Source organism: Lissotriton vulgaris, chromosome 9 (genome assembly GCF_964263255.1).
Source record: "Lissotriton vulgaris chromosome 9, aLisVul1.2, whole genome shotgun sequence".
Taxonomy (NCBI): Eukaryota; Metazoa; Chordata; class Amphibia; order Caudata; family Salamandridae; genus Lissotriton; species Lissotriton vulgaris.
Genome location: NC_141697.1, coordinates 1,177,491,192 through 1,177,514,186, shown reverse-complemented (window position 1 = coordinate 1,177,514,186; position 22,995 = coordinate 1,177,491,192). Strand labels below are relative to the sequence as shown.

Genomic DNA, 22,995 nt, shown 5'->3' with positions numbered 1-22,995 from the left:
AGGGTGCTCCTTGGTATCAGTACGCTGTGATCCCCCATCCAACAAAAGGCAAAGAAAAATTGAATCCTGGTAACTTCCAACCCGAGAAACACTGGGGATGCCAAATATTATAGGCTGTATATGCCGTAAAATTTGGTATCACCTAAAGGTACGGATGCAAAATATTGTGGAATGATGTACAAGTATCAAAAGATACTGTAGTCTGCTATCAAATAAAAGGCTAATTCAATTGGTCAATGGCTAAAGGGTAACCAATTAAACATATGGGATACAGTATATTACAAAATGGGTGAGCCATAATATTTGGTATCCCCATAGAAAATGATGTTGGAAAGCAAAAGGAAGGGTGCCATTTGGTATAGAAATACTGTGCTCCTCCACCCAACATAAGGCGATGTGAAATCGAATCCTGGTAACTTCTAACCCAAGAAACGCTGGGGATACCAAATATTATAGGCTGTATAGGCTATTATAGTTGGTTTCCTCTAATGGTACGGATGCAAAATCTTGTGGAATGATGTACAAAATGTGAAAACATACTGTAGTCTGCTATCAAACAAAAGGCACTTTCAACTATTCAATGGCTCAAGGGTAACCCATGAAACAAATGGGATACTAGATATTACAGCAATGCGGGAGCCATAATAGTTGGTATCCCCATAGTAAATGGTGTTGGAAAGCAAAAGGAAGGGTGCTCCTTGGTATCAGTACACTTTGCTCCCCCCTGCAACAAAAGGCAAAGTCCAATTGAATCCTGGTAACTTCCAACCCGAGAAACACTGGGGATACCAAATATTATAAGCTGTATATGCTATTAAATTTGGTATCACCTAAAGGTACGGATGCAAAATCTTGTAGAATGATGTACAAATATGAAAAGTTACTGTAGTCTAAAGGGTAACCCATGAAACATATGGGATACAATATATTACACAATGGGTGAGCGATAATATTTAGGGCCCGATGTAGGTAATTTATTTTTACCACTTCTTAAATACCGAATCATACCGATTCGGTATTTAAGAAGTGGTAAAATGGAGGGGGGGGATGTAGGTATTTCAGAATCGGTAAATACCGAATCGTTGAGATTCGGTATTTACCGATTCTATAAATACCGATTCAGTAATGCCCATTGATTCCTATGGGCATTAAAGCCCATAGGAATCAATGGGCATTACCGAATCGGTATTTACCGATTCGGTAAATACCGATTGGAGCAAGGGTGCAGGGGGTGTCACTTTGACACCCTCTAGCACCCCAAATACAGGCATGTGTGCCATGTGGCACACAGACATGCCCTAATGCACAGATGTGCATCTACACCTGTATTCGGTATTTTATCACCCAATAGGATTGGGTGGTAAAATACCGAATTCTGAAGGCCTGTAGCACTGTAAACAGTGCTACCTACATCTGGAATTTACCGAATCGGTAATGTTACGGAATAGGTCAATTTACCGATTCTGTAAATTTACAGATTGTGCAAAATATTGCCTTCTACATATCAATCACCAAATACCGGTCGGTAACGGCCGAATTCGGCCGTTACCCAGCGGTATTTGGTGACCTACATCGGGCCCTTGGTATCCCCGTAGAAAATGATTTTGGAAAGCAAAAGGAAGGGTGCTATTTGGTATGAAAATACTGTGCTCCTCCATCCAACATAAGGCGAGGTCAAATTGAATCCTGGTAACTTCTAACCAGAGAAACGCTGGGGATACCAAATATTATAAGTCGTATAAGCTATTATAGTTGGTATCCCCTAAGGGTACGGATGCAAAATCTTGTGGAATGATGTACAAAATGTGAAAACATACTGTAGTCTGCTATCAAACAAAAAGTAATTTCAAATATTCAATGGCTCAAAAGGTAACACATGAAACATCGGGGATACGAGATATTACAACAAAGAATGAGCCATAATATTTGGTATCCCTCTAGTAAATGATGTTGGAAAGCATAAGGAAGGGTCCTAATAGGTATAGAAATACTGTGCTCCTCCAGCCAACATTAGGCGGGATCAAATTGAATCCTGGTAACTTCTAACCTGAGAAACGATGGGGATACCAAATATTATAGGTCGTATAGGCTATTATATTTTGTATCCCCTAAGGGTACGGATGCAAAATCTTGTAAAATGATGTACAAAATTTGAAAAGATACTGTAGTCTGCTATCAAATAAAAGGCAAATTCAATTGGTCAATGGCTTAAGGGTAACCCATGACACATAGGGGATACAAGATATTATGGCAATGTGTGACCCATAATATTTGGTATCTCCTTAGTAAACGATGTTGGAAAGCAAAAGGAAAGCTGCCATTTGGTATAGAAATACTGTGCTCCACTACCCAACATAAGGCGATGTGAAATTGAATCCTGGTAACTTCTAACCCAAGAAACGCTGGGGATACCAAATATTATAGGCTGTATAGGCTATTATAAGTGGTATCCCCTAAGGGCACCAGAGGTAAAATCTTGTGGAATGATGTACAAAATGTGAAAAGATACTTTACTCTGCTATCAAATAAAGGGCACAATCAATTGGTCAATGGCTAAAGGGTAACCCATGAAACAAAGGGGATACAAGATATTATGATAATGCATGAGCCATATTATTTGTTGTCCCCTTAATAAATGATTTTGGAAAGCAAATGGAAGGATGTTATTTGGTGTAGAAATGCTGTGCTCTCCCAGCCAACATAAGGCAATGTCCAACGGAATCCTTGTAAATTCTAACCCGAGAAACACTGGGGATACCAAATATTATAGGCCGCATAGGCTATTATATTTGGTATCCCCTAAGCGTACTGGATGTCAATTCCTACGGAATGATGTACCCAATGGGAAAAGATACTGTAATCTGCTATCTAATAAAAGGCAACTTCAAGTGGTCAATGGCTAGAGGGTAACCCATGGAACGTAGGGGATGCGAGACATTACAACATGGCTTGAGCCCAAATATTTGGTATCCCCTTAGTAAATGATGTTCTGCAGAAAAAGGAAGAGTGCTTATTGGCAAACGAATACTGTGCTAAGCCATCCAATATTAAACCACATCAAATTGAATCTTTGTAAGTTCTTACCCGAGAAACACAAGGGATCCCAAATTTTATAGGCGGTAGAGTCCATTATATAAGGTACCAGATATTACAGCAATGCCAAAGCTGTAATATGTATGCAAAACGGGTGGAATACCTGGGATACAACTTCTTGATTTACAAATAACCACAGTATATGCCTTTTGTGGTTAGGGTTGTTTATTTACCCTCTTTTTTCTTTAATTGTTTTGGAAGACTTCATAAGGGAAACTCTCTTATTTTCAGAAGATCATAAAAGTTATACCACAATCAACATTAATTAAATCAACAAATAAACATGACATTGGACAAAACTCAATTGTTGTTAAATGACAAACATACGATCAAAATGGCACAATATGTTAAAAATATTGTGTTCACATAACCAATATCGACATGTCTAGTTACTTATCCATTTCAAATGTTTTCTAAATGTGAAATACAAAATGCTATAGAGCAAAGGGAGAGTGTGCTGTAACCAGTAGCACCCAAGATTGGCTGCTAGTCACTAACCAGTAGAGGGAGTATCCACCACCTAAAACCAAATGACATATCAAGGCTAAGGATATTTTATAGCTGTCAGTTGTTTTGTAATTTGCAATATTTACCCTTAACCCCTTCACTGCTGGCCTGTTTCCGCCCCTGTGCTGTAAACAAATGAACAGGGGCGGGCCATGACGAACCCCGGCCGTCATCAGCACACGAGCACCGTAGTGCATGACGGCTGGGGTTCGTCATCAGCATGCAAGGGGTTAAAATTGGCATGCCCTTTACTTTGCACCTGAAGCAACACACCTATAAACTCTGACTGTAACTTTTATGTGTTAAAGTGAAGCTTGCGCTGCAGGTATTTGAACGTCTGGATTCTCTTTGGGTTGTTGACCATAAGACTATTCATTGCCACACAGCACTTTTAGTGTTCCCAAGCCAGTCAGTCTTCTCTTTTAAACTATAAGAGCACTTTGTATGCTGCAATTTTTCAGCCATACTGTCAATCTTAAAAGAGAAACTAAAAGACCCAGAATGTCTATGTTGATTAAAAATAGAAAATTTACATCTCTCATAATAAAGAGAGACTTGACACTGGGGCTGCACCTGAAACAAACATCATTTGGTTATGTTTACTATTCCGAAACAGTGTTTGCACATGAAAAGGTATTTGTGTAAAATGCCCTATATTCATTTGTAACAATTACGCTTCCTTTTAATATTCATTGTAGAAAATGACCATATTTTGTGTGGTGTCCCTCCAGATTTTTCCTATATCTTCTTTTGCTGGCTTTACAACTCTGTGGAATTTACCCCTGCTAGTAGAGTGCCTGTGCTCCCTCTTAGAAATGGTTAATTTGGCTTATTGCTCATTGGCTGTCCCTACTATATGATGTAGAAAGTGAACACAGGACCCAGAAATGTAATGGCATTAGAGGACTGCAGTGCCTATGGTGCCATCAACTACAGCGACAGGGCACACATGGCTTAAGGCCAACCCTGTGTATTCCTGACTGCTTCACTGTAAAAATCTACTGCGCATTCATTCAACAAAACGTTTTTTGTTAGGTAAAATCATTTTGTTTAAATATCAAAAAGTCACTCCTGTGTAGGCCGTATAGCCCACAAGGCAGTGTGCATGGTCTACGAAAGTAGAACAGTAGAAATATACCTCCTAAATACAGTTTCTTTCTGCTTGCATTCTTCATCTGTTGTTGGGGAGAACTATTCTTTCTCATTCTTGCAGCGCGGCACGCCATGTTTTATCACTGTGCAACAAATGTAAAGCCCAGCTCGTATGTACAGCCGCCCACCCCTGCATTTCTCTCATTCCCAGCCCACAACCCCCCATTTCTCTCAACAGTCTGTGGTGAGAATAAAATAGTGGAGGCTCACCTGGATGCTTTGAACTTAAATGCATGAAGTCTGCCCTCCGTGTGAAAGTGCCTCTGCTAAGAGCTGTCTCGCTTCTTTCGCTAGTACTTGTTTTGTGTTGCTGCCGCTGCATTAGATTTGCAACCCCTCAACCATAATTACGCAGTTTGCGATCCCTTAACAAAGATGCTGCATCCTAACCTGATTATCTTCAGCTTTGATAGTACCTTAACTAAAATGGCGCCCTTAGGGGGACAATGTTCGGGTGCTGCGCTGGTCAAAATAAGCCATTTTGCCTTCCTTCTGCCTCCGGTGCTGGCTGAGCTGCTGAAGGCCCCTGAAGGCAGCAATGAGCCCATGGGGTCCACGCTGCTGCAGCAGCAGCAGGTGAAACTGGGCCTGGCGAAGCTGGAGCAGGCAACGCGCATGGCCTTGGAGCTCCATTTGTTCAGGTAGAGTAGGGGTGGTGGGCTGTCTGGAGAGTTATGATCTGTGTGACCACCTTCTCCACTAGGAGTAATGATATCAAGAAAATCATTAATAAACATTGGGCCCTGATATCAGATGATGATATCAAGCAGAGTAGCTTGCCATTACACTCCTTTAAGAGAGCAAAGAACATCAGAGACTTGGTTGTCAATTCCTTTTTGGTCACCACAAAACCCCCCACCATCTTATCGCTCTGGAACCTCCCTCCTATACTAGGACACCACAGATGTGGGACTGCACAACCACCATCCAAACAAAGGAGTTTGTGCACCAAGAACGTACTTTCACATTGAAATAATACACCAATTGTAACACAATGAACGTGATTTACGTGATTAAATGTCCATGTGACAAGGTGTATGTTGGACAGACACAGCAAAAAGTCAAGGCAAGAATCTTACAACATGGGAGCCGCATCCGGTGTAATGTACTTGGTGCTCCCATGGTAGATCATTGTCAAAGGCAGGGACACACGCCCAATGTCATGAAATGGATAGTCCTAGAGAAAGTCACATTAGGTCCCGGGGGAGGGGATATTTCGCTACTCCTGAATACACGTGAGTCCAAATGAATGGCAATTCTGGACTCGATTAATAATGGCCTTAATGAGGCAGACAGTAGTTATGCTCAGCTAGTTAGGTTGGGTCGCTGAATTTTTCTAATTTTTCTCTTTCCAACATTTCAAACCACATGCTAACTTATCTAATTTGGGATTTTTACCTTGCTTTACCCTCCTGTGTGAGAGGTACGCAATGTCCGATAGATAATGATGCTGAACATGTGTATGAGTCGCCTTCACCCTCTTGGATGAGAGGTGCGCGATTTAATCTATGTGTCTGTGGTTTTAATGGAATACTCTTCCTTGTGTAAATATATATGCGTTAGCCATCAGCACCAATATGACGCCTATATGTATTAATTTTGTTTTTTTCATCTACCTACATAACTTTTAATACTCCTTATTACAACGTGCCCAGGCATTTTCCATACTATTACTCCGAGGTCTTAGCGATGTCCATAGCCTTTCGTTAATAAAGTTTTCCGCGACTGCAATACCCGCAGTCTGTCTCCGATTTTCCTCTTGCGGCGTACCGTCTGCCGCTATACTCTACCAGCGTGAGCTCGTCTCCTTGTGAGACAGCAGAGCCCCACGAACAGGTCGCGGCTACTTGTTGCTTCGATGAAGGTAAGACTCTTCGCAGTTCCCTATCCATTGATCTGGCAACACCCTCCTAAATCATTTACTAACGTCTCCGTGCGATCCTTCTGTATTACAGTACAAGATGGTGACCGCTGCCCCATTTCTGTGAAACTCGGATCCTCTTGCCTATGCATGTAAGTGGATCTAAATGTGAAGTAATTTACTGGGTAATCGGCAATACCAGTCTGTTACATCTATTGCTCCCTCATTTTGCTTGTAGTAACCTGTAGCGTTCTAGTTGTTTGTAGCTCCGGCCTCGGCCGGAACTACGTACACAAATTGTATCACCTTTTGGCCAGGCGTGGCCAGAAGGCTATATATAAATGGTCGGAAGTCGCACGGGACTTCCGGTCCGACCAACTATCCAGAGTGTTCACTCGTGTCTTGTCTAGTCATTTATATATATCTATATCACCATATGCCTATGCACTCACCCCTCTACACTGGCGACGAGTGGGGGACGCATTCAGCAACATCGCCTGCTGAATCGTCGTCCGAAGAGGCACCAAGAGTGACGGAGCGGCACACAGGCAAGCAGGACAATCCATTGCCGAGCGGTTTGCCCTCCACAGGCATCGAGCAGTGCCCAGCAGCCCGACGACGTCCGTGACCACAATGGTGAGCAGCGACAACCCCGTGCTGCGTGGGGACACCAGTGGTGCGGAGAGACAAGCAGGAGAAGGCCCGAAGCAGCGTCTGCACGTGTGCGTGCGAACAGGCCCGAGCGCATTAGGCGCGCATGCGCACAAGGGAAAGGCCCGGCAGAGACGCCTGACAGAGGCGCTGGGAGCGCGAAGGCCGCGCAGAGCCACGAGGTGCCCCAGAGTGACGCACACCTACCCAGTACAGCGCGACACAAGCGCTGAGACTGCATCGGTCTCCCCAGAGAGGAAAAGAAAAAAAAAATATACAAACAGACGAGAGACTCATCGAACCAACAAGCATTGGTACATCCAAAGTGGGAAAAAAGTTTTATAAGAGGAAAACACTTTCCTAGGGGCGGACAAACAACAAAGAGGCAATGTCAAACCCACCAGGCAACAAGAACCAGCAAGCAGCGCCACAACAGCAAGCAGCGCCACAACAGCAAGCAGCGCCACAACAGCAAGCAGCACCACAATAGCAGGCAGAGCCACAACAGCAGGCAGCTCCGCAACAAGTAGTGCAACAGCAAGCAGTACCCCCAGCTCAACAAACACATCCATCAGCTCACTCACAGATTCAGGCACTCCCGCCGTTCAGCGAGCTAATTGAACCTTCCACAGCAGCACCGAGGTGGGCAGTATGGATAGGACAACTGAACAACTACGTCATAGCCACTCGTGAAACCGATAACACAGTCAAACGCTCCCTATTACTGCACTTTGGGGGCACTAAAATCTACAAACTGTTCTCCCACCTTCCAGATACCGGCAACGCTAATGACTACGACGCCACCATGCGAGCACTCAATGCACACTTTGACCCCCAGCTCAACCTGCACTATGAGCGGTTTAAGTTCAGACAATCTAAACAAAGAGTAGGTGAGACGATGAACGCCTTCCATGCCCGACTAAGGGAACTGGTGAGCACATGCGCCGAAGATGATCACACTAAAGAAGTTACAGCACAGATCATTCAAGGGTGCCGGAACAAGACTCTAAGAACACTAATACTGCGCCAACCCAACATCACGCTCGACGAGATTCTCATGCTCGCACGGTCACATGAGTTATCTGATGTCCGGTCGACAGCAATGGAGGCCGCCATGACCACTCAAGCGGAAGCAAGTGCTGTTATAAAGACAGAACGAGTTGACGCCGTCCGCACATCAGGTAGAGGTGGACGGGGAAGATGGCCGACCAGAACCCCGAGACGAACATCCTGTGGATACTGTGGGCGTGATGAGCATAGTCAAGATGGGTGCCCTGCAAGAGGGAAGACATGTTCGAAATGTGGACACCAAACCACTTTGCCAGCGTGTGCAGAGGAGGATTCCGCGGAAGAAACACAGCGGGGAGACGGACCGTAACAGGAGCAGTCAGGCAATTAAGTCTGGAAGAAACTCAAGAATCAAGATCCATGACAGCAAGACAACATCGCCATGCAAGATTAGATGACTCCTCCACTGACGATGAAGGAGAGTGCTACTTCGTATCGTTCACGAAAGACCTGAAAATAAAGCGAAGACCCCAACCAAAGTGCCAAATTCAAATTGATGGGCCAGAAGTCACAGGGGTCATAGATACCGGTGCAACAGTGAATGTGATGGGTATACAGCACTACAAAAGCCTTAACCCGAGACCGCAGTTGACGCCTTCTAAAATCAAGATAATGACATACGGCAGCCAGACTCCACTCCCTCTGCGTGGGAAAATACAAGTACAAGTTAAAGCGGAAGACCGTGAAGTAACAACCACATTTCACGTAATCGACAAAGAAGCAGATCTGCTAGTAGGGAGCCACACAGCAGAGGACCTCAACCTAGTCGCGTTCGCCAACGCAGTCAAGACACTTCAAACGGACGACATATTAAAGCTGTTCCCGTCACTGTTCAAAGGTTTGGGCACAATTAAACGACAGCCAATCAAATTACACATTGATAAAGCCGTCCAGCCAATTGCTCTGAAACACCGGAGGATTCCGTTTCACCTACGAGCAGCAGTCAAACAAGAACTGACACAACTTGAAAAACAAGGAGTCATAGAAAAAGTCACTGGACCAACGCCGTGTGTGTCACCCATGGTGATAGCCGAGAAACCTCGTCCACCAGGGAAGATCCGAATTTGCATAGACATGCGGATGCCCAACAAGGCAATAAAGAGAGAAAGACATATAACACCCACCGTAGATGACATACTCACAGATCTGAACGGAGCCCAATGGTTCTCTAAGTTGGACCTCAACGCTGGATACCACCAACTCCGACTAGCCGAAGAGAGCAGGTACATAACGACGTTCTCGACTCACCTCGGTCTTAGAAGATATAAGAGACTAAATTTCGGGATATCCTCAGCGGCAGAAATCTTTCAAAATACAATTCGAGAAATACTATCTGGCCTACAAGGAGTGAAGGAGTGTTAAATGTAAGCAACGATATCCTGATACACTCCAAGACCAGTGAGGAACATCACCAGCGTCTGAGATCCACACTCAAGAGACTAGCTGAACATGGAGTAACACTGCATAAGGAGAAATGCAAATTCTTTCAGAAATCGATAGAATTCGTCGGCTACGTATTCAATTCTGATGGAGTTCAAGTTGATCCCAGGAAGTCACAAGCCATAAAGTATGCCTCAGCCCGACCACAGCCTCAGAAGTGAGAAGCGTACTGGGCATGGCCCAATACTGTACCAGGTTCATACCGAACTTAGCAACCATCGCCGAACCACTCCGCCATCTAACGAAAAAAGAGAGCCCGTGGAAATGGACAGAAGTTGAGGAAGAAGCATTCAATAAAATCAAGAACGCCCTCCTAGATGGAACGGCCATGGCTTATTTCAACAAGACCAGACCCACCGAAATACTGGTCGATGCCACCCCCGTTGGACTGGGAGCACTCCTCACCCAGGAAACGGAACCCGGAGTATGGGCGCCACTAGCGTTCGCGAGCAAGGCCCTCACCACCACTGAGGCGAGATACTCTCAAATCGAGAGAGAAGCGTTAGCAGTAAAGTGGGCATGCAACCATTTCCATCTCTACATAACCGGACACCCCTTCAGAATGGTTACCGATCACCAACCACTAATTCCAGTGTTCAAAGGCACAGCGCCTCATCCGCCACCACGAATCGAAAGATGGGCGATCCAAATCCAACAGTACCAAATGGATCTCGTGTACAGGCCAGGAGCTAAGAACCCGGCAGACTTCTTATCTCGACATTCCGCTAAGGAAGAAGCACGAGAAGAAGAGCCCGAAAAACAGACCGAAGAGTTTGTGAATATGATATCACAGGGAGCATACCCCCAAGCAATGTCAGCAGACAAAATCATGGAACAATATGCCAACGACACTGTCCTGAAGAGAGTAGAGAATGTGGTGCACACAGGGTCCTGGGAAGGCTTCCTGCGAGATGTACATGGCTGGAGCGAGGCTGACCGCGCACGACTCAATCACTTCTGGAAGATACATAACGAGATCAGCATCGCTGAGAATGACCTTATCTTAAGAGGCTCAAGAGTGATAATTCTGACGACCCTGCAGGAACAAGCGACAGTGTTAGCACACGAAGGCCACCAAGGCACCAGGAGAATGAAGGCCCGTATGCGGGAAAAGGTCTGGTTCCCGAACTTGGAGGACGCAGTTGACACCATAGTGAAGAACTGTCGGGCGTGTCAGCTAACAGGAAGAACTGAAGCCCCTGCACCAATCATCACCGAGGAACACGCACTAGCACCGTGGTCCTGGGTTAGCCTAGACTTTGGCAGTTTTCCGGACGGAAGGGTCACTGTGGTTCTAGTGGACAGCTATACGAAGTACCCAATTGTGGAGGTAGCCCAGTCTACAAGTTTCAGGAACATTCAACCTATACTGAGCAAGACTTTTGCATTGTTTGGGATTCCTCAACAACTGAAAACGGACAATGGACCCCCCTTCCAGGGAAGTGAGTTCAAAGAATTTATGCAAAAACTAGGAATTCATCATCGCCGCATAACGCCACAGTGGCCTCAAGCTAATGGCGAAGTAGAAAGATTCATGAGGACAATTAATAAGGTGTTAAGAATATCTGCAGTAGAAGGAACCAATCCTGAAGATGCTCTTCAAAGCTTTCTACGAGAATACAGGAGCACTCCACACAGCACTACACAAAGATCGCCATGGGCTCTCATGTTCTCAGGCCCCAGGCGTGACTTGATACCCATGGCAGAAGAATGGAGGCCTGAACCATATCATCCAGAGTGCACCCAAACCCGGAGGAGAAGAACTACCGACAAGGCAAGTAAGAAGAGAGGGGCTCAAGACAGATTGCTGGTCCCCGGAGATCGTGTGCTCATTCGAGCTCGGAGGCCTGGAGGGAAATTCAGAACACCATATGAGGTCGAGCCATGGATTGTCAGTACAAGCAGAGGCACGGCAGTGACAGCTCGTCGCGAAGGCGAAGAGGTAACAAGAAACGTGTCGTGGTTCAAGCGAATCCCAGCGACGCCTGCCAACACGGAGCGTCAGACAGGTACACCGGAAAGGCAAGACACCAGTAGTGAACCAACAGGTGTTACTTAGAGCAATTCGCCATCCACCCCGTCCACTGGGATCACTGAACCGCTGACGCCATCCGCGAGAGCCTGCCCTGAGAACACTCCGGTAAGAGGGAAAAGGCAGTACAGCCTCCGACCAAATCCCAGGCCCAGTCAAAGACTTGCTGACTTTATGTGCTAATCTAATTTGTCTCAAAGGATTAATTTGGGAAGGGATGTAGCGTTCTAGTTGTTGATAGCTCCGGCCTCGGCCGGAACTACGTACACAAATTGTATCACCTTCTGGCCAGGCGTGGCCAGAAGGCTATAAATAAATGGTCGGAAGTCGCGCGGGACTTCCGGTCCGACCAACTATCCAGAGTGTTCACTCGTGTCTTGTCTAGTCATTTATATATATCTATATCACCATATGCCTATGCACTCACCCCTCTACAGTAACCCAACTCCATGATGGAATGGTTCCACTCGTTCTCTTTGGATTAAATTACCATCTGAAAAACTTCAGTTACATGTGAGTGAATCGGCGATTCATGTTGATCAAACCTCTTTGACTCGTGCAATTGGTAGGTACGAATCATATGCCTTTTTGCTTTTCCTCTGCAGTTTTGAGATGACCATGCTGGCATCAATTCTCTACGAGGATTTTAAAGACTCTAATTAACAAGTGAGTTTCTCCTGAGATCCTGGTCTTTTGTATGCGGAGTATCACGCAAACTGAATTAAAGCGAACCTTTCACCCTGCTTTCCAGGTTCTTTTTTCTGACGTTTTCCTGTCCCATGTTGAGAGCCGGACGGCCCAACTGCCCATGGTAATTGATCCTTGGTTTTTAACGTTTTTGACACTCCTGTTTTTTAGCAATCAGTAATAATTATTTCACCTCATTCCACAGATTCCTTGCCCCCCGGATCCCCTTTGTCCTGATGAAGACCCCACTTTAAGGTTAACGTATACCTACCTGTTAGTCCAGGGATTGAAACGTCGACGACTACAATTATACACCAGCCGATGCAACCAACAATGCAAATTACTGAACATTAGCGTTAGCATGGTGGTTTATAAATTTTAGGGCATTGGTTGCTGTGAATACTGGCTCTGTGGTTTGAAGCCAGATCGAGAATTTTTGTATATATTGTCATCATTATTGTGTATTGTTCGCTGCTTTGCACTATGATCGATTCTGCACATCCCTTTTCCTCACATTTACACTCATTCTTACTCCCTCTTTCCCTGGGGCACCTTTTTATAATGGATTGAGTTCTAAAGAATGTTTACAGCATAAATATGCATTGTGATTAAATAACAGTGTGTATAAGGAAACTCATGGATTTTGTTGTATTTTGTGATATATATTTTGTGTACTTTTAGATACATCCCACTGGGACCCCTCTTTTTGTATAATATAGCACCCAGGTCCCAGTGACTTTTTGGGTAAACCCCCCTTCTGTATAACGTGTCTGGGCAGTTACAGCATCACAAGTTTGGCAGGAGTGTTTTGTAATACAATACATGCTGAATACCTGAAACTGTTATCTGCATCTTTGCAAGGCATACAAAATGTTTCTGGAGCGTGCTTTGGGTATAGTTATACTTCTGATTTAAGAGGCTAGACTATGGTTTTTTCAGAGTGCAGCGCAGCCTTATTTCATCTTCGTAGTGCTTCAGTGAATGTATGGGTCAGGCTTTTGGTGAGAGAATAAGGACTTTCACCTATCCCATCAACAAAAGCAGTACATTAAACATTCTGGGACTGTACTACAGATGAGTGCGCCAGCGCTAATTGTCGCTGTGCACCAGAGTATGTCTGTGCATTTGCATCTGTGCGCTAATACAATATGCGCACAGACGCAAACACTTATAACCATGGAGTTCAAAGTCTTCAACAACATCACGATGCATTATAGACTGATCCTCTGTTTTTTTGTTTTTTTAAACACACTTCATTGGCATTTATTATCAGTCTGTTCATCCACATATCCTGATACAAAAATATTATGGCCATAGCTGTTGGCAATATATCCCCCAACCCATCCTTCATTCCTCTGCAGTTTGTAATGGATATGTCTTTGTCTACTCTCATTTTCTGAGGGAATAATGTTGCGGTGGCCTCGTGTTCCCCCCCCACACCCAACCAATCCAAAACAGTTAACTAGATGCCCCGCACTGCTGTCTCCCCATTGTATCCCTAGAGCTCTGAAGGTTACCTCTCTCGTGTCTGACCGTCTTTGGAAGCCCTTCGCGGGTGCCCCTGGTTCTGTATGTACCCTCCCCTGTGATGGTAAATTATATATCCTTCCCTCTCCGGGATCCCCCTGTGCCCTCTCTCATCCTGCCTTGGTCACTAAGGATGCTCCTATTGAGGTGGTCTCTCAGGGGTAGAAGCGTCAGACTCCCGTCCGTCTCACTGCATGTCGTCCATCATCGTCTCCCAAGCCCTGGCTCTCTCCTCCTTGCCTATCCCTTGCCTCGCATTTCTCAAGAGGACCCTGCTCTCGCATCATGCCCACGTTACTAGCTCCCGTTTCCGCCATTGCACACTGGGGCCTCTCGGGTCTTTCCAGTTACAAGTGATTTTCCCCCTGCGCCAGGACAAAGGCGAGGTCTATGAACCTGTCTGTGGTCCTAGTTTTGGCTGTGTGTGAAAAACATCTCAGCAGTACATGTGTAGGTGTGCATGGGATTACCCTCTTTGTGATCCTAGCCGTATCCTGTGTCACTTCCTGCCAATAATGTGTTAAAGAAGTACAGCTCCACACCATGTGGATGTACGTCGCTCGCACTGTAGTACATCTCGGGCATCGGGCGTCCTCCCTTGAAAAATATCTGTTAATACATTCTGGGGTTAGATATTTATCTAGTTATTTATTTATGAGACTTATAAAGCGCGCAAATACCTGTGTGTGTCTCGGTGCTGAGGACAGCAGCATCTACCAAAGCCGAGGGGATTATCGATTAAACAGCCAGGTTTTTGTCATTTTCCTCAATGCTAGTAAAGACTGTCAGGATCTGATATTTAATGGTAGGAAGTTTTGTAGTGGCGACGATGAAGCGCTTGTCGCCCCATGAGGCGGGTTTGGTACGTGGCACCCTAAGCAGAAATGCATTAGAGGAGCAAAGGGCCCTAGTAGGAATATAAGTAGCTAGCTTCTCAATTAAAAACTGAGGTCCAATGTTACACGAAGCTTTGCACGCAATGCACAAGGCCTTGAACTTTATGAGATTTTTCACAGGGAGCCAATGATACTTCTGAATGACATGGAAGATGGGCTTATATTTGGGGGTTCCTGAGAGCATTCTGGCCGCTGCGTTCTGGACTGATTGTAGTTTGTGAATTACCTTGTTTTGGGCATTCACAAGAACCCCTTTACAGTAATCGATGGTGGACATAACAAGTGTACTGACCAAAGTTTTACCCTCGGTAAAGGGAAGAAGTTGTAGAATCTTTTTGATCATTCGCAGTGTATGGAATGAGGCTGAGACCACTGAATTAGCATGAGGAGCAAATGTCATCCTGTCATCAGATATGACGCCCAGATTCCTGACCTTGGTGACTGGAAGAGGAGGGGTATCCTGTGAGGACGGCCACCAGGCAGAGGACCAGATGGGGAACAACTTGCCGAAAGTCATAACCTCTGTTTTTATCAGAGTTCAACTTAAGGCAATTGCTGGACATCCAACTGCTAATGGCCAGCATGCCTTTTATGAAAGTTGGCTGCTACCTTACCTTACCACCATCATTGTATATAGACAGCACCAGTTGTGTATCATTAGCATACGATGTTAGGCCCATCCCGTGTGCCTTGATGACTCTGGCTAAGTCCGACACATATATGTTAAAAAGTGTCAGGCTTAGTGATTTGGCTGGGAGGGGCAGGCTGGCTATTGGCCTGTAATTCTTAGTGTCAGATCGATCTAGGTTTGGTTTTTTTAGCAACAGGTTTATAATGAATTTCTTCCAGGTTGCGGACTATATACCTGAAATAAACATAGCATTACAGATGCTAGATAGAACAGGTGCAACCTGCTCAATGTCTGGTAAAAGTACAGCTGGAGGACAAGGGTAGGTGATGGAGCCCGATTTAACGGAGATAAGCATGGTGGAATGTATAAAAGCTAATCAGGTCAAAGCAGGCACGACTCCCAATTGTCTTCGTCTGCCGATTCCCAATGCTCCGCCTCACGAACGTCTTTTGTTGACTCTCCCCATTCCTGGAACGGTGTGGGAGCAGGCTGATCAGTAAAGGCACCAGCAGGTACCCACTTTGGGTTTATATAGTTCTCTCCTGCGGCAAGGGCAGTCGAGTCCAAGCACATGGGGTGTGGAGCCCAAATACGATGCACGGGGGCAGCGCAGAAGCGATGCCGCAAGGAGTGCCGAAAAGGGGGCAACCTAACCCGGCACCTGTTCCCCACTCTCCTCGCAAGTAGGATTCGATCAATGTGGCCTGAGGTCATGTGGCTGCTCAATATGTCAGTACGGGCAAAGCCCCCAACCCCGGTCCCTATCTCTCATGGGCCTACTCCCCTCGCTCAGCCCGCATCGGTGTGGGTGTCAGCTCGTCACCTGCTGCAGTCAGAGAGCACCTCCACCAGAAGTTCAAAGTCACAGTGTCCCGGCCCTCCTCGCCACTCCAATATCCTCTAGACCTCCCGCTGCCACCTCTCCTCACTGCTCCATGGGCAGCAGCCCCCTGCTCTCCATCTGTCAAGTCGCATGAATGGTGGGGGTTGTGATCGTAGCTGAGGCGGTCCGACCCACCTCTCAGTCCCAGGCTTAGGAGGTGTGCTCCCTCCACTAGCGACACTGCCGGCTCCTCCCAGAGCCTCCCAGATATGCAGCCAGTTCCACCGGCTCCACTGAGTAGCCCGGGCACTGCGACCCTGGTAGGCGGGCCCCCGCTCACAGTCGGCTGCCCCACAGTACTCCACACACGGACCCTCAATGGCTAAGGGCACCTCTGCCTCCCCTCCTCGCTTCTTCACTGTCTGGAGTCCGCAGCGCATGCATTAGTCCCCGCTCCAAATTGGCGCCGGTTATCCTTTCGGTACCTGGGCTTTGCAACGGAGGTCGCCCCAGGTCCTCGGTGTAATTTTCTCCGGCCGCGTCTCCTTCTCCGCCTAAGCCCAGGTCCCGCCTCTTCGTTCCGGAGGCCGCGAAGTACTGCTCATCCAGTGCTCCGCCAGCTCAGATCGCCCCTCGAATCCACATTGTGCGGGAGACATTCGCCAGTTGCTCCCTTAGAGTCGTAGCTCAAAGAGCGAGCGCCAACTGGGCTAGCTCGCGTCACCTCCCTTCAGCTCATTTCACAGTGAAGGTGAGCTGTTGCGCCACAATTTTCAATTCCTGCCTGCTCCCCCGACCTTCACCTGTCCGGGGATGACTTTATTAGGTGAAGGGCCCCTCTATATCGGGCAGGATGGGCTGTGATGGGGGATCACCCGCAGGAGCTCCGGTTCAGGCTCCCTGCTCCATCGGTGTCCAGCCACACCCCCCCCACAGACTGATCCTCTGTAAGGCCGTTGGGAGCATAATCTGGCGCACAGTGACAATTAGCGCTGGGGCAGTCGTCTGTAATACAGCCCCGGAATATGAGATCTTTTGTTTGGTCTTCCAATCGAGTAAGCAACAGAGATGCTGGGAAGCTGCTGCTGTGAAGGCTCACTCGGAAATGTTTCAGTCCTCAGAACAAAAAGACTGCAATGCTGCCCTTGCTGTGCCAGTCTTGCCATCCCTTCTTTGGCCTCACACGGGTACAAGTTGCAAGGCTCCGGAAACATGTAGCATGCCTTTTGTGTGTATGACATGCACCAGAGAGTTTACATATAGGCCTATATTTGGCAGTCCCAATGCCACAGAGTGGCATAATTGTGTTCATCAACAGGGTATTGTAAACGTGTCCTTGCAACTTGCAGAACACCACATGCAAGTTCTATCAATGGGACGAGTCATCAGACTTTTCCTTCATCAGTCATAATTAGTAACTGTCTCTTGTAAGGTTTGATGGAACACAGCATTTAAGATTTGAAGAATGGGTTAAACCAGCGTCCAAATGTAATACTGTGTTGGAAGACTGCAGATTAAGCAGGCATCCAATTAGCTGACAATGAAGCATAGTTTCGTGGTCACGGCACCAAACCACCACCAACCTCTGAATTGTAAATGGGATTTTATGTTTAATGAGATCGTGGCCACCATGTAGCCTGATATATCATACAGTCTTGACCAAAGGTCCAATAATGTACAAAACTTTTCTTTGTATAAATATTTTCTATATGTATCCATCTTTTTCTTTCCATACCAACCAGTTGTAACTTTCCTACCCAGGCATCACCTACCATCTTTTCATTCAACTAATCACCCAGACATCCATGCATGTACTCATACAGCTGTCCATCCATCCAACGATTCATACAAATAGCCATTATTCCACCAATCTATCTATCCTAACTGCACCTCTGCTTCGTAAATGCTCACATTACCTGGATGGTAGCCACATAATTCCACTACAAACCACATACAACGACTTTACTCTATAACACATAAATATTTACATTTACAATGCCAATAGCTCTAACTCTCTTTTTCTAAGTGATGACTCCACTGCAAACAAAAACAAGCATTTGCAATGCAATAGGTCTCGCATTTGCGAGAGTTTAAGCTATCGGCATTGTAAATGGCAATGCCTTTTATTTATCTGTTTTGTAATTAACACATAAATAAAAAATATTGTAATTTACAATGCTAATAGCTCAAACTCTTGTAAATACGAGGCCTATGCCCTTGCAAAGAAGCAGCCGCCATTGTCCCGGGCTGCTTGGAAAGTGAAAGCACCCATGGCGCGCTGAATGTTGCAGGAAAGCCTGTTCTGTCTGCGGTAGGAGAAACTCATTTGAAAACCAGCATTAGATCGTGCTGTGCAGCATGAGGCATAAGCGCGCACCAGGTTCCGTGCGTGAAAAACAGCCATGTGGGAAACCAGCATTAAGGTGTGCTGTGCAGCGTGAGACACAAGTGTGCACATGACCTGTGCCTTAAAAACAGCATTATGGAAAACCAACATTAGAGTGTGCTGTGCCGCATGAGACACAAGCATGCACCAGGGTCCATGTATGAAAACTATCATTAGTGTGTGCTTTGTAGCGTGAGGCATGAGAGTGCACAAGGATCCATGTGCGAAAACCAGCCATGTGGGAAACTAGCATTAGAGTGTGCTGTGCAGCGTGAGTCATGAGCGTGCACCAGGATCTGTGCACGAAAACCAGCTGTGTGGGAAACCAGCATTAGAGTTTGCTGTGCAGCGTGAGGCATGAGTATGCACCAGTCTCCGTATGGGTAACCCAGCCATGTGGGAAACTATTATTAGAGTTTGCTGTGCAGCACATGAGCGTTCACCAGGACCCTTGCATTAAAACCGGCCCTGTGAAAAACCAGCATTAGTGTGTGCTGTGCACCGTGAGATACGAGCGCGCACCAGGATCTGTGCGCCACAGCCAGCCTTGTGAGAAACCTGCATTAGAATGTGCTGTGATGCGTGAGACACAAGCGTGCACCAGGATCCATTTATGAAAACCAGCATCAAAATGTGTGCAGTGCTACATGAGACACGAGCGTGGACCATAATAAGTGCATGAAAAATACCCCTGTGGAAAACCAGCATTAATGTGTGCTGTGCAGTGAGTGACATGAGCGTGAACCAGAATTCCTTAACAAAAACCTGCCATGTAGGTTGCTGGCACAAGAATGTATGCTGTGAGCCACCAGCATGCACCATGATATGTGTACGAACAAAGACAGTAGGGGAACTAGTCCCAGAATGTGTGCTGTGTAGCCTGAGACACGAGCGTACGAAAGTATCTGGGTTAGAAAACCAGCAAGGTGAGAAACGAACGTCAGAATGTGTGCCACCAGTGTGCACCAGGAACCATGTATGACAAGCATTTGCAATGCAGTAAGTCTCGCATTAGCTAGAGTTTAAGCTGATGGCATTGTGAATGACAATAACTTTATCTATCTGTTTTGCTAATTAACACATAAATAAAAGGCAACGTCATTTACAATGGCAATAGTTCAAACTCTTGTAAATGCGAGACCTATTCAAAGAAGCGGTCGCCATTATCCCTAGCTGCTCGGAAAGTGAAAACATGCATGGCGCACTGAATGTAGCAGGAAAGCGTGTTGTGCCTGACGTAGGAGAAACTCATTAAAGAAAATAGAGCTTACAGACTAAAAAAGACGTAGCGTGTAACAACTGAAGTAAAAGGGCCAGTCCTCATGGGAGGTTACAAATGAAGACAAGGCGGTACTAAGGAGGGACTTACAAACCTAATAACGAATCAGAAGCCACCATTTACGAAGGACAAGGACACAAGCCAATACGAAGGACAATGACACAAGCTAATGGCAAATATGAGAGGAGAGTGGGCGGGGCTTCTATTCCATGCTCCAATACATCATGCCACAGAGAAGCGCATGCTCTGCCCAGGATCATCCTAAAAAATAAGAAAAAACATTGCCATTTACAACGCCATTAGCTCTAACTTTCACAAAAGTATGAGACCGATTGTATTGCCAATGCTTGTTTAATTAGCATGGACACAAAAAGATAGAGCAGCTGGTAAAATGCCAAGTATGTTGTATGAGTCAAACTAAACATGCACTGTTATTTCACTTATTGTGCACGTTAAATGTTTGTCATTAACACCTTCTGACATATTCATTGTATGAAAATCAAAACACTTTCTTTCCGTATTGTAATACTTTGCTTTTTTTATTGCCTTTTGTTTAACCTTTACCCTTTAATCTTTTGCTCGTTTTGATATTATTTTTCCCCTTATTTGAACCTCTGCCAGTTTGTATTCTCTTCCCCTCAAGTTATTTCGTTGCGATTCGATGTGCTTCAGCAATAGTTTCTTTGCTTTCACGTTTATTAAATTAATTGCCATTTCCATTACGGTTCATTCTATTTATTTCTGTCTGTCTCTCTTCGTGTAAACGTTTCTGGTGATTTATTGCCAGAGCCGAGTTTGGCTTCCTGTTGAATCGTGTATCCCTGCACTCAGCCCGAGCAGTGATCAGCTACTTCTGTCTGAACCTGCCCGGGCTGAGTTTCATTTCCGAAAAGTGCCGAAGAGCAGGGGATACAGGATATCGTGGGGATACCACATATTACACAACACCGGAAACAAGCTTCCGAAGACCGATTTCTGCCATTCCAGCCGTCTTCAGCCGGTTTTTTGCAAATAATGATGATGGCATGTTTTTGGGGTCAGTCAAGAGGCAGATAGATCTTGCACTAGATGTAGAACTGATCGTCGCAGGGGACCATAATTTTGCCCTAGATTGTCCACTGGACAGACAACTTGAAGGCCAGAGGCCAAACCTAAAGCCAGATAAGCCATGTACCAGTTGCTGATAAACTACAACCTTATGGATATCTGGCAGCATCGTAACCCTCAACAAAAAGGTTTATTCGTGTCACACACCCGCTACTAATACATATAGCAGACTGGATTATTTTTTCTTACAGAATGGGGCAGCTAATCGAATTGAGGAGGCACAATATGTGGCTCGATATTTATTGGATTATTCCCCTCTGCTTACACACTATGCCGGCCACGATCTAAAATCCCGCTCTGGAGAATAAACACTGAGGCACTAACTGATCCAGTACATAAGGCTGCGATAGGAAAGGAGCTCCAGGGGTATTTGATACAAACTGGAATCCGCCGGTACTAAAGTAGTGAAACGGGATGCGATAAAAATAGTACTAATGGGTATGTATGTCCACTGAGGCTGGAGTTAAATAAGTGTTAGAGGAAGATTTGAAGCACCAGGAACAACATTTGGCCATCTTAGAAAAGACTCCCCCGATAGACATAGATTGACAAAATAAATGGACAGACAACAATAAAAAATAGGGGATTTATGGGATACATTTGGCAAATATAACAGAATAAGAGCAGAAGACTGTGGTATACGGAAGGAGATAAGGCAGGACACCTGCTGGCACGTCTAATTAGTATGGAGATGCAACCAAAACCAATCCTGACAATTTGAGATGTAATGTGATGTAATGTAATGATGTCTTGTAAAGCGCCTGAATCACCCCACATGGGGTATCTCCGCGCTGTAGACCGCTGGGGAACCCGTCCTGGCTTTCCCTGTGAGATGCCCAGCAACAAATGGTCTATACGCAACATGAGATCAATAATGCATTTGCAACCCATTTAAATAAGATATATTCGGAGGCCCAGAACCCCAGATATACCCAGACTATACAAGCTTACCTGGCTGGTATGGAAATTCCCAGCCTGGACCCCGATACTTAGGAAATCCTGGGGGCCCCAATTGGAGAGGACGAAATAAAAGCAGCGATAACTCATTTGAAAACTGCTAAAGCTCCTGGTAAGGTCAGCCTTGCTGCTGAATTTTATAAAGAATACGCTGGGCTAGTGGCTCCTAAATTGTTGGAGGTTATTGTGGAAGCAGAAGAGAGGGGTGATCTGCCGAGTTCAATTGTGCATGCTTATACATAACATTCAATCAAAGCATTTATATAGCGCACTACTCACCCGGAGGGTTTACCATCTGCACATTTCTTTTATGTCTCAAATTTGAGCACTACATACCGATATTCATTTAGTTTGTAAGGGATACTTTATTCATACCTGTTTTATTTCATTATTTTTTCATTATTTTCATTTTCTTCAATATCTAAGAAAAGACAATGTACATATTTACATACAAATATACAATACAAATCAACATATATATACCAAGTCAATCGCTTATAAGCGATTGACTTGGAAGTCCAGTAGACTAATCAATTAATGTGTGGTCTTTCAAAATCATTTTGCTTTGAGAATTTCTTTCTTTTTTCCTACATTAGTTTGTAATGGATGAAATATTTAGTGTAATGTGACATAGCTTTGTTACTTGGTGTTACTACAGAACACCTCTTAGAAATTGATGTCTGTTGATGAAATTTGACGAATTGTCTCTATGTATTGTTGAATTTTGGTATATATATGTTGATTTGCATCGTATATTTGTATGTAAATATGTACAGTGTCTTTTCTTAGATATTGAAGAAAATTAAAACAATGAAAAAATAATGAAATAAAACAGGTATGAATAAAGTATAATGGTCCAACCAACTGCATGTCCCAGGACCTAATTACTTATATAGAA

At 45.2% G+C, this 22,995-nt stretch overlaps 1 protein-coding gene and 1 long non-coding RNA gene across 4 annotated transcripts in view; one reads left to right on the top strand and one right to left on the bottom strand.

Annotated features, from left to right (window-relative positions):
• Positions 1 to 22,995, bottom strand: part of LOC147692969 (protein SSUH2 homolog) — a 459,976-nt gene that overhangs the window by 320,993 nt on the left and 115,988 nt on the right. The window lies entirely within an intron of this gene.
• LOC147692970 (uncharacterized) lies at positions 12,408 to 12,753 on the top strand. The gene is made up of 3 exons (XR_015300085.1): positions 12,408 to 12,470; positions 12,556 to 12,615; positions 12,697 to 12,753. It is a non-coding gene; the product is annotated as an uncharacterized LOC147692970 (long non-coding RNA).